Source organism: Phasianus colchicus, chromosome 4, assembly GCF_987193195.1.
Source record: "Phasianus colchicus chromosome 4, bPhaCol1.hap1.1, whole genome shotgun sequence".
Lineage (NCBI taxonomy): Eukaryota > Metazoa > Chordata > Aves > Galliformes > Phasianidae > Phasianus > Phasianus colchicus.
Window position 1 is genome coordinate 4,938,000 of NC_143439.1, and position 12,712 is coordinate 4,950,711.

A 12,712-nucleotide genomic window follows, 5' to 3' on the forward strand; every position below is an offset into this window, starting at 1 on the left:
AAGAGAGACGGAGAACGCATGAATTTGATGAGTACAGAAATAATGGTACTGGGAAAAGCATTTGATATTCATAAAACTCAGCTACAGTAGGGCTTTTTGCCACTATATCAAAAAATCACATCCATATGTGTATTTGCTTCAAGTTGCTCCTTAGATTATCCCCAAGTGGTCCAGAGCAAAAGAGTGGCACTTCACATAACTCCTTACAATGCTTACCTTTTTAAATTGATAAAGGAAGGAAAATTGTTCTTATAGTCCCTGAAATTGCTTTCATTCTTTCCTACAAAAATAGGTACCTACATGAGCTGAATGCCTTGTAAAATGACCAGCAATTTTGAGAGCTGACATTTGAATTGTCACACTGACATCTGCGAGTAATTACTCCAGGGAACTCAACAGATCGCTTTGAAACTTCCTTGGAATTCTGTTTGCAGACTCAAAAAAAAAAAAAAAAAAAAAAAAAAAACCCTCAGAAAACTATTTTTTTGCTGTTACAAGAAATAGTCTTAAGCTGCATGTGGACTCCATCCTTTGCGGGACTGACAACTGACTAACCTACTATATCTCTTACTAAACAAGGTCAGAAAGAAATGACAGTTTCTAGTTTCTCTTGTACTGGACGTCCTTGGTAATACAACCATATAATACATGCCAACTTGCAGGGAAGGTTCTATCCGAGAATGATTGGCTGCTCTTACGGAAGACAGGATATTCATCATTTCTGGTAGCAATGACTGTAGAGCCTGTTTGCCGTGATATATTCATGTTGTTTCTTATATATAGTCAATTTTTAAAGGGAAAGTGCAGCCTTAGATTTGCAACAATTTTGAAAATACTGCTCAAATCTCAGCATTTTTTTCATCCATGAGTTAAACTACTGCAAGGGAGGTTGAGGTATTCCTGATCAGGAACAGTGGAAGGAGAAGAAATCAGATTAACAGAACTTTTTGTATCACTGTTGCTAGTTGCATTTAATTCCATTCAGGTGAATCAATACAGTAGCTTGCACAGCTGAGATATTTTGTTCTGAAGGAAGATTAGAGTAGTTATAGTATAGAATGATTTACTCACCTCAGAGTTTCAAATTACTGTACAGATTTAACACAGACTCTTTACTTTTATGTAAAGCTATAACAAGATGAAAAGAGGCAATGATTTCTAAGCATATCATATTTTTCCCAAATAATGTATTTTTAAATATGGAAAAATGCACAACTTCATCTTATAGTCCTATATTCTTCTTTTACTTTATTCTTCCAAATATAACCAGTAATTTTCTGATAATTGAGCTGTCCACAGTCAATTTCATCAATAGGAATTCAAATCCATTCACTAAGGGGGCTGACTGCATCACCTCCAGTTATTCTCTTAAGAGTTTGTGCAATTCATTTGTCAACTTTTAATAATTGATTACATTCTTTTTCTAGCTGTTATGATTTTATTTCAGTATTTGAATTTATAACAATTAAGCATAATTTGGTTAGTTACCAAACCAACTGCATGCAAGCTGCATCCGTAAATGTCACTGATTCTAGTATGCATAAATAGATAGAAATTTCAAATATCTGCATAGCTGAAATCTGCATATTGGACATGGGGGAATCATATTTGGAGAGAATAATATGCATTGTAAAATTGACTGTGGCTTCCATATAATGACCTCAAGATAAAAAACTAAGAACAAGAAAAGTTGCTTGTTTGCCTGACTACTGTATGTTCTTGTGTATGTTTTTATGGCATGTGTCCCACAGACTTTTGCGTGAAGCTTTTGTAGCTTTAATAACATTCTAACTGACTGTCTCTGGAATGTGGAAGGCCTTTTTTTTCTGTCCTGACAAATGTTCCCTACCAATCCATTTCATTTTGGCTGCACAGCCAAGTATTCTTTCAGTACTTGCAATAATGTTTTTTGGTAGACAGGCGTTCATTAAAGCATCAATATGTGACAGACATTAGGCATGAAATTCGTGAATAAATTAAAGAATGCAGTTTTTAATCCACTTATGTAATAATTGAATCTTAAAAGATCTTTCTGTGTGCGGATGGTTTGCTGCAGATTTCTGTACATCTCAGTTTGTATTTTATACACTGTAGTTTCAGAATTTTAATGCAGCATAAAATGGCACTGCTGACAAAATAGATGGCTTTGCCCTTCCCCCAGTTTGGATTTGCTGTCCTGTTCCTTGTGCCAACACTAATGTTCATGCAGACACGAATGACTGAGGGTAGGGAAGTGATCCACTGAAATTTAACACACACAGGTTTTTTTTTTTTTTTTGCCAGATTGGTCCCAGACCAAATATTTCACTGGCAAATAATAGCACCCGCACAAAGGGGCTTCAGGATATGAAAAGAGCAGGTAGGAAGGAGGCAAAAACGTGACTGACATTTGTTGCCAGTGCCAATCTTGCATTGGATTTCAGGGCAGTTTAATAAGGAGGGGAAAAAAAAAAAAGGAAAAAAAAGGAGGAGAGGAGAGGAGAGGAGAGGAGAGGAGAGGAGAGGAGAGGAGAGGAGAGGAGAGGAGAGGAGAGGAGAGGAGAGGAGAGGAGAGGAGAGGAGAGGAGAGGAGAGGAGAGGAGAGGAGAGGAGAGGAGAGGAGAGGAGAGGAGAGGAGAGGAGAGGAGAGGAGAGGAGAGGAGAGGAGAGGAGAGGAGAGGAGAGAGAAAGAAAGAAAGAAAAGAAAAGAAAAGAAAAGAAAAGAAAAGAAAAGAAAAGAAAAGAAAAGAAAAGAAAAGAAAAGAAAAGAAAAGAAAAGAAAAGAAAAGAAAAGAAAAGAAAAGAAAAGAAAAGAAAAGAAAAGAAAAGAAAAGAAAAGAAAAGAAAAGAAAAGAAAAGAAAAGAAAAGAGAAAAGAAAAGAAGAAAAAACACAACCAGAAGAATAAATTTAACAAGAGCTGCACAACACAGTTTTCACCACCAGCCAAATGATGCCCAGCCAGTCTCCAAGCAGCAGCAGCAGCCACCCACTGGCCACCTCCTCCCACTTTTATTGCTGAGCATATCACCATATGGTATGGGGCATCCAGTCTAGGTCAGTCATCCTGGTCTTGTCCCCTCTCAATCCTTGTGTATCCCAGCTCCTCACTGGCAGGGTAATGTGAAAAGTCCTTGACTTGGTGTAATCACTGCTCAGCAACAACCAAATAATCACTGTGTTATCAATATTATCCTCATCGTAAATCCAATGTCATACCATCTACTAGGAGGAAAATTAACTCTATCTTGGCTAAAATTAAGAGAGTTATATAGCTAATAATCTTCCACAAAGACACAAGGTATTTAAGAGTTTATTTTTTTTTTCCCCCCAAAGACCATTGTTAAGAAGCGGAATAACAAAAGGACTATGAAAAATTCTAAAACCTTCCTTTGAGACAAAAACTGTTTTGTATAGAAAACCACAAAAGACACATCTTTGAAGTTCTTGAAGAAAGCAATCTAACCTAAGATAACAAAAAGGTTCAGGAAATCAGCAGGTGAGAAAGTTGCAAATTTAGACTCATTGTTCGATACTTTTGAGAAACTGTTATGTATTTATGAATTTTATGCATACTTATTTGTCCTTTACCTTCCTTTTGGTACTCAGGGAGTTCCTTTCACAAAATGTACTGATTCCTCCACCGATTTGGCAGGAGTATGATTATCTTTCCTTTGCATTCAGAATTAACCACTGGGATGACTGAGAACCAGTATACTTTTGACCTTTTGCTCTATTATTGTAATTCTCTGTGTTTGCAAAAACAAAACAAAACAAAACAAAAAAAACACCTTACAAAAAGAAAATATCTCAGAAAACAGAAGCCCTTTTGCCTACCAGAAGTAACTACTGAAAGCACATTGCCTTAGTGCTCAAATCTCATCGCTGATTCCTCATTAGAAGGTAAGGTGTACACCACATTCTCTCCAATATGAGAGCAACAAGTGAATAGTCAAGCTCCCCAGTAAGGCTTGTGTATGTAAAAAGCAACCTGAAGAAACACGGAATTGGTTCCAGAGAGAAATTACGATGCCTCTGAGCTCAATGCCTTTAGATAAAATTGAAAATCTTGTAGACAAAGTCATCTTCCCACCAGTAAAACACACTGGAAACAAATACAGTTCAGAGCAATGATTTTTCAGAGATAATTGAGTGAGAGAACAAGCAAGCACACTTCACATTAGATACACAATTTGTACTCAATGTACCACAGCAATCTAAAGAAAGCAGAAAGAAAAATTAGGCTAAGCATGTTACACAGGATATTAATTCTACTAATATCTACTAATATCCAATATCATTCATTTAAAGTGGCTAGAGGGAAGTCTGCATACGTATCATGATTTTGAGCATTTTTGCTGCCCTTAACTAAGGGGTCATACAGTTTGTTTCCCTGTGAAATTTACAACAGTGAGTTGCATTTCTCCATTTCTTTCCAGAAACAAATCTACATATTTGAACTACCTTTATGATGAGCTTTCATCCTCAGTAGCTGCCAGGGGCTTTCTAAAATTTCTTGGGAAACCATGAAGAATTGCAGATAAAATGGCAGGAAATATATATGGGATTTTGTGTTGAGGGACATGATTTAGTGAGTACTGTTGGTGATAGGTGGATGGTTGGACTGTATGATCTTGAAGGTCTTTTCCAACCTTGGTGATTCTGTGATTCTGTGTAAAATTCAAAATCAAATATTTTAAAATCATATGTATAAGAAAAAACAGTGCTAATTTTACATATTCTATAATGGTTTTGGACCTGTTTACTATAAATCTGGAATGAGATTTTAGGCTTATGATAAATTTATTAAGACACTAGCTGAGCATTCAATAAGAATCCAAAAAAAAAAAGGGGGGGGGGAGAGGGGGGGAAGAAAGAAAGTCATAGAGAAGAAGAAAATGACTGAGAAAGAGAAAAAAAGTAAAATGAACAGATAACAAACCAGAACGTTGCAGAATAAATCCACTCTGCTCCTGCATCTTGAATACCCTATGCAATCCCTCATCTCAGAGAGAATATAGTAGAATTGGAACAAGTGTAAAGAAGATTCTGTACAAAAAGGACAGGTTTTGTTTAGTCTGCAAAAGGATTACCAAAATGTACTGTCAGAGAGGTTTATAAATAATATGAATAAGAGACAACACTTTACAGTGACAAGAGGCATTAAAACACTTAAGCCTGCATGAGACAAGTCAAAATGAAAAAGAAAAGAGAGAGAAAGATGGTTCTTTAGCTATGGAGCTCCTTTCCATGTTTTTGGGGGGATGTCAGAAGTTTTTGTTTATTGGAAAAGTCACATCACTGCCTCAAAAATTTCCAGAGCTACAGATTACTGCCAGCTAGGAATGCCTATGCTAGCTTTGTTAATTAATTATATTTTTCTTTAGACAGTCAGTGTCACCCATTCTAGACCCATAAGCAGCAGAAAGGTTATTCAGCTAAATGAGTCTTTGGTCTCAATGAATACAGATGGTTTTGTGTTCCTTCTCAGAGTTGTAGCTCTGGAGTGGCCGATTCTTTGAGACTTGCTAACAATCAGAAATCCTGAAGCAATGGCTACTGCATAGGAACTCTTTGCCTGATCTGCTTATGTACAGATACAGAAGTGATGCTCTGGTGTATTGTACACACTCAGGTCAACTTATTTATATATTCACAACTGTCATGACATTGCCTAAAGTCACATCTATTGTATGTGTACTGCATAGGTAATTTTGTATTATTTCTGTGCAGAATTTCCCTAAGACATATTTTGCTTTTGCTGTTCAAGATGAAATCAGAAAAACACTAGATAAGTATTAGTTGATGTATAAACTAAGCTAAAAAAATAAGAAGTTTATATGTAGCAAAGGTTAGAGTTGTACAGATCTGTCTTCATTCACCATCAGTGTGTAGTAAGTTTCCATAGCCAAGAGGTTGGTCATACTTTTGGGACATCTCTTTTTTCTTCAGAGTGCATTCTATCAAGTAGTTATTGTAAATATAGATATCCTAGTGCTTTGTCTTCCTTATTTTATGTATGAAATCCTTCATATCAGTTTATTACAATTCCATCAGAAACAGCTCTGAAACAGTGTAGAAAAAGAAGAATCACTTCACTAGCAGTTCCCTCTTTTCTACTCAGAAACAATGTGTGCATTACTACTCAAAGTGTTCAATGTGTACTGTTTCGAGATCAGATTTTGCTGGATATAAGAAACTAGGCCACTTTTTTTTTCTTTTATCCTGTTTTCTTTGAGGGCAAGAAGAGAAAGAAGTGAGAAAGAAAGTGCTTTAATAGCAGACCACTGACCAAAATTCTGAGTAGAGAAACAAAATGCAACAAAATATTACAAGATATGGCATCTGATTCCTCACATGTGACAAAATCCTTGATAAATAGAGCTTAATCCCATTGATGAGAAAGGTGTAATCCTACAGCCAGAAAGTGATACTGTTGAACTTTAAAAAATCAAAGCCCTCTCTTTTAAAAGTAAAAGCCGCCTTTAATTTCCTTAACCAGGTTTTTTTCCACGAGTCAATCAATATATTCAAAGGAAATACAATACAGAGATGCTCATTTGTTTTCTGTTCATCTCGGAACATCTGTCTACTGGAAATTATTTAGCTCCTTATTTTAATAGAGGTGAAATCATGCATACACAAAAGGGCCACATGCATATGCATATACATCACAAAGGTAAGACCTCTGAGTGCCCCTGCTTTTTAGGCTTCTTAGGTAACCATCCCATGTGTTCAGTGCCAGAATAGAGGAGAGAGTTTCTGTTTCAGATGAGCTCATGGGAAATAAAGAGTAGATAGTGACAGATGAAATTCACTGGAAGTAAGAGAAATTAATGACAATGCACAGATCAGACTAGGTGACAAACGTGGTTAAAAAGATGGGAAAAAAAATGAAATAACAGTGAAAGGACAATTATTTCCATAGAGGTTTCCTTGACATCAAGCAATAGAAAAATACTAGTTTTGGTAGCAAGGGGTAATGTGGCTGCTGGTAAAAGAGAAGCAAAACTGTGAATGAGAAGGCAGCCTAGGAGCATTAGTTATTAGACTGTGACCCTGTGATGTATGTGACATTGGCATATAAAGCCCTACTTTGTGGACAAGTTCTGTGAACATATTCAGCTATTTGGGAAAGGGTAACAAACAAAAGCAGAGGTGATCTGTGTTAGTGTGGACTGAGAGGAGGACAGTAATCAAGAAGTGGAGTTGTTTTTTGTGGTCCACATACCCATAGTAATTTCAAAATTAACAAAAGAAAAAAAAGCTAGGTAGAAAATTGAGTATATTTCAAGTATTGAAAAAAGCACATATTTTTGCAACTGTATTATTTCTTACCTCTTTTTTACCTTTTTAGAATCTATTGCATTTACTCCTACTAACATTCATAGTGCAAAATACAAGAATAAACTGCAAAGATGCTTGAAGGACAATTACTAAAGCAAATAAACAGCACGTTCCTCATTTGATTTAGTATTTGTTGTCCCTTGCTGTCAATCCTTTCTGCACTCAATTCCTTCTTTATCAGTGTTCCTATATCATATATTAAAATTATTTTTTTATTTAAGATCAATAACCATGTTGGGTGGGAAGGGAGGGTTCTGATGTCCTTCTCGAAACTGACTAATACTGAATAAAGGAACAGTATTAACAAAGCACTTATCATATTGAAAATAGTTTATTTAGGTAATGCAGTGATTAATCTGCTAGATATTCTTAGACTATTCTTCTCAATTTTAAGCTGCAAGTGTAAGAAAAAGCTAGGGTTTTTTTTTTGTCAGGCAAAATTTTCATTTCTGTGCAAAGTATATTCTGATGTTAACGATGAATGCAAAATAAATAATGTATAAATTCCAGCAATATCAGTAAATTTTATAAAAAATTTTGATAATTCCATATGGTACAGTCCTATCTTAAGTATTTTCAGAACACAAGTTCACCAATTACAGTTATTTGTTCTGAATTAAAATTTTTTCACAGACAAAGTGTTTCATTTTCTGATTTCCATTTAGTTAACACATAATCTGGATAAATTTACACCAGCTGATGCCCCTTTGAAGAAAGGCAGTATTTATATATTAATGTACTTTCCATATTTTTCAAATACTGTGTTTCCTGGATGTTTCAGTTTGAGAGATATAAAAAATGGCTGAGAGGTTTTAACAACTATAGTTCTTCTTGGTGTTTAACAAATCAAAATGTATACTTCAGACACATATTTTCTGACATTCATGTGAAAATAAAAGGCCAACTTACAAAGAATCATGGAATCACAGAATTGTAGGGGCTGGAAGGGACATCTAGAGATCATCTAGACCAACCCCCCTGCCAAAGCAGGCTCCCTAGACCAGATGCATAGGTAGGTAACCAGCTGGGTCTTGAATGGCTCCAGATAAGGAGACTCCACAACCTCTCTGGGCAGCCTGTCCCAGTGCTCTATCACCCTGATTGTGAATTTCTTATGCACATTTGTGCAGAGCTTCCTATGTTTGCGGCCATTTCCTCCCTCCTGTCCTATTGCCACGCACTACTGAAAAGAGTCTGGCCTCATCCCTTTGCCTTAGACATTGATCAGATCCCCTCTGATTCCTCTTTTCTCAAGGCTGAACAGACCCAGGTCGCTCAGCCTTTACTCATAAGAGAGGTGCTCACATGTGGTAGGAGAATTTTGGCAAACAAGTTTGGCAGTGACCAATTGCAATTCCTAGCCTACTTGCAGACCATTATGAAGTTGTCTTAATAATCTGTAATGAACTGCCTGAACAGGAGCTCCAAATCCTGCTAAGTATTTTACACTCTCTGGAAAGATTTGGTAGTTGTAATGGTTGATTTATTTTCAACAGAACACTCATACTTGCTAAGCATAAATAACAGTCCTTTCCACTCATGCAGGTGAGTGTATGTTTAGACTCTCCAACATCTACATAAGGTTTTTTTAACGTATTTCAGGAGAACTACCTGCTTTCTTCCTGAATCCAGTATTCCTCTCGTTACTCCATCACAGAAAATGGAGCAAATCAAGAACATTAATAATTACTTCTAGAATGTTACATTCTGAACTCTCAAAGAATATAAACAACTTCTTGATCTCTTTGCCATCAGAAGTATCGATGTCATGAATCAAGGTCACATACTCAACTCCATCCCTTTTCTCAGCTCTTTTGGGAGATTTGCAGTTTCATAATAGGAAGGTTATGTGGTTTTTGCTGTTTGTTTTGTCTACAACCTTTTCTTGCAGTATGATTTACAGATAACATTCCTTTGATGGAAAATTTTTATCCATGACTTCTCGGAATTTGTGACCTTTCTCTGAGTATGTTCTACTTCACATCAGCCACAACTATTCATTAAATGGGTGTAGTTATTAGCAGGATGTGGTGATATAAAATGAGAGAGAATAGTGTTTTCATTGCCCAAAAAAAGTTTTTCTCATTTTTCTTCAAATAACACAATAGTGGACATAGACCCTGTAGGATGATTTTGGAAGTCTGGGTAGTCTAAACTGTTGCCTGTATATTGACACTTGAAGGTGCAAGTATGGGGAGCAGGCCCATGAGTTTGGGACAGAGGTGCAGGGCATTTGCCTAAGGGTAAGGGTGACTATTGCATGACTTTGGGAGATGCTGGCTGAGAGGATGAGAAGGTTCTAAGTAGAAGAGGAGAGGTCAGGTCATGCATAAACCTCGCTGACATTTTCCCATAGTGGAAAGTAGAACTGTATGAATTCTGAGATAATCACCCACGGCTGTTTGCTCAAATTTGACGTATCTCCTATTGTTCCTGACATTCCTGGAAACAGAACCTGCTGGTTTGTGTGCACTTTCTACAACATATGATTTTAAGCACTGCACTTTGCTTCTTACTGTGAAATTCCAAGCATTCAAGGTAGTAAATTGGCTTTGCTGATGGAACTGTGTCCTGAGATCATCTCATTGTTCAAGATTAAAAATCTGTTAATGTTTTAACATTACAATGTGCACAGAAAGCCTTGAAAGAGTCATTTCTTCTGGTCAACCCAGTGAAAGGAAGAAAGGAGTAACACTTTAGATATCAGAAACATTATTCATGAATAAAAGGACTTGCTAAAAGCCCTTGAGAGAAGAACAGATTATAGGCCCCTTGAAAGGGAATATCAGCTTCCATTAAATAAGGCCTGGAAAGCAAATTTGTGTAACCGAAATTCTAAGAACTGATGACATGCATATTTCACATCAGTAACACTGGATGTATGGGTTTCTAATTTGCACATGCATAGATACGGAGTCAATCATTGATTTTAGGTAAAACTGGAATTTATGGAAAGCATTATGTCCAGTGGCATAGTCTGATTGTAATATAACTGCTTTATAAAACAGTGAGATATGGACTTGCATCTTAAACCATAAGCCAAATCTGATTGTAAAGGTAACAACAGCAGGAAATGTTGGTTCAGCAACCAGCCTGAGAATGCTTTATTTAGATTAACTAGTTCTGATTTTCAGTTTTCTTGCAAAATGAGGCTGAGCTGAATAACTAACCACACCGTAGCAGACCTGCCTCTTTTCACTGATAAGTGGAGAATGTGCTGATTTGTCAAAATGACGAAGGCTGCTGGCTATTCCAGCAGCGTGTTGGAAAAGAGCACAAGAACGTTTTCTGTTCTGATATTCTGACTGCTTTTTCTTCATTGTGGAGTTTATTTTCCCTACAAAATCATGGTATACTTACTACCTCATTTCACTTTCTTACACCAGCAAGAAGAGGAAAGTAGTAGGCAAGGAAAAATTATATCTGCAAAAAGACTAAGGCCCAGTTCTCCTCAACTACATACCCCTGGAGTAAAGTTATTGCCTGCACTGGTGTGAGATGATTCATATTATTCAGCTGTTCCTATTCCTGGTTTAATAAAGAAAATTGAGATAAGCAAGCTATTTCTGGAAGCCTGTGTGAGATACTGGGAAAAGGCAAGTAACTGTGCATTGCCATACAAGATTCATAATTTTGGGATGAAGCTTCTATGTAGCTTCTATGTAGCATAAGAAATTCTGCGTATGCTTTAGCTAGGGTAAAACTGTTTTATAGGTAAAAATTTTGTTATGTTTTAGCAATAAATTAGTAAATGATATCATCCTTTGTATTTTTTATTTCCTATAACCTCAGAAATACTTGAAGGCAGCACTTCCCTCTCCCACCCCCTTTTCTTTTTTTTTTTTTTTTTTTTGATTAATTATTAATTTCTTCTAACAAATTTAGATTAGGAAAAGACCTTGAAGCTCCATGTGGTTTTGGCTGATGGTAACAATGACATGAACTAATACAGAAATCTGTGCAGCCTCAATTGAGAGAGTACTGTTTTGAATTTCTATTTCTCCTAAGTGGTTATAGAATTATCATCAGATTTGTATTAAGCTATACTTTACAGATAATTAAATATGGACGTGAAGCTGCTGTATGCATTGTTTAATGTTGGCACCAGTGAGCTTTTAAAGAAAACATTGTTCCCATTATGCAATAATCAGAAAAGCTGACACTGACTCTTAAAATATGTTTTTGCTTTCAGGTTTCTGTATGAAAACATTCGTAGGTTTTCTTCTCCAGTTTCTCACTGTCTCAGTGAACCTTCCTATCACTGCTGCAGCAATCTTTATTGCAAAGATTCAGCACACAGAGACTGAAAAAGAATGTTTTATTTGCAGTCTTTGAATGATCTCTTTGAAGAGATCATTCCTCTAATGCTCTACTAGAATGTGGGCACTTTGTTGCACAAATTGAAGTGTTCCACGCACAATTTAAATGCTCTTTCTCATGAGCATAAACAGAAAATTTGCTGTGTGTTGTAAAAAAATGTACACAAACTGCCTATGTGATTATAGCACTACACAACGAGGTATGTTTCCATTAATTCTAACGAGCTTTTCATTTGGTTTCCAGGTCCAAAACACAGCTTTTGTTCCATTGAATGCCCTTTTAGGTGAAAGATAAGCACAAAACAAGAAAATTCATGATAACTTTCAATCAGATGCATCCTGAAATAGTCATATATTCTTTCATTCCTTTCTAGAGAAAGAAACAGTAAGCAGAAACTGTTCATTTGACAATTTTGATTTTGAGTCATAGATCTGTTTTCATCATTTTCTCACTGTCCACGTAAGGCTATTTGAAGAGTCAGTGCAGAGCAGCAGAACATCAGAAATAGCAGCAAACTGTTAATCTCATTGTCCATGGATGATCAGTGGCATCCCATAGCGATCTTTGTACAAGATTGAAGTGGCAGTGCTTCAAAAGCATTTTGAAGGATTACTGAATGTAAATGTTTACCTTTCCAGACAGACTCAAGCCACATAACTCTACGGAATATTTTCAACTATTCAGATGACATATCTCATTTAGAGTAATGTCAGTACTAATTCAGTTGGATTAGAAGATTGTTGACTATCTTTGAATAAAATGTAATAAGGATTCTTCACTTTTAAGTTTGAAAAGCCTAAGCTAAATGCAAAGGTATTTTTTAATTGTTAAAGATGAATACTGCATTGGTGATGCTATAGGGATTACACTGACATAGCATCTAAGATTTGAAATGTTATAATGCACAGCAGATCTCTTTGACAAGATGCAATACTGCTCAGATGTAAGATCTTAAAAACTGTAAAAGCTTCCCCAGAGAGGCTTTTGGAGAAGGCTATATGCAACACTCGTGTTTTGTTTAGGAAAAAAGGCATCGCATTGCTTAACACTTGAGATGACCACAATCA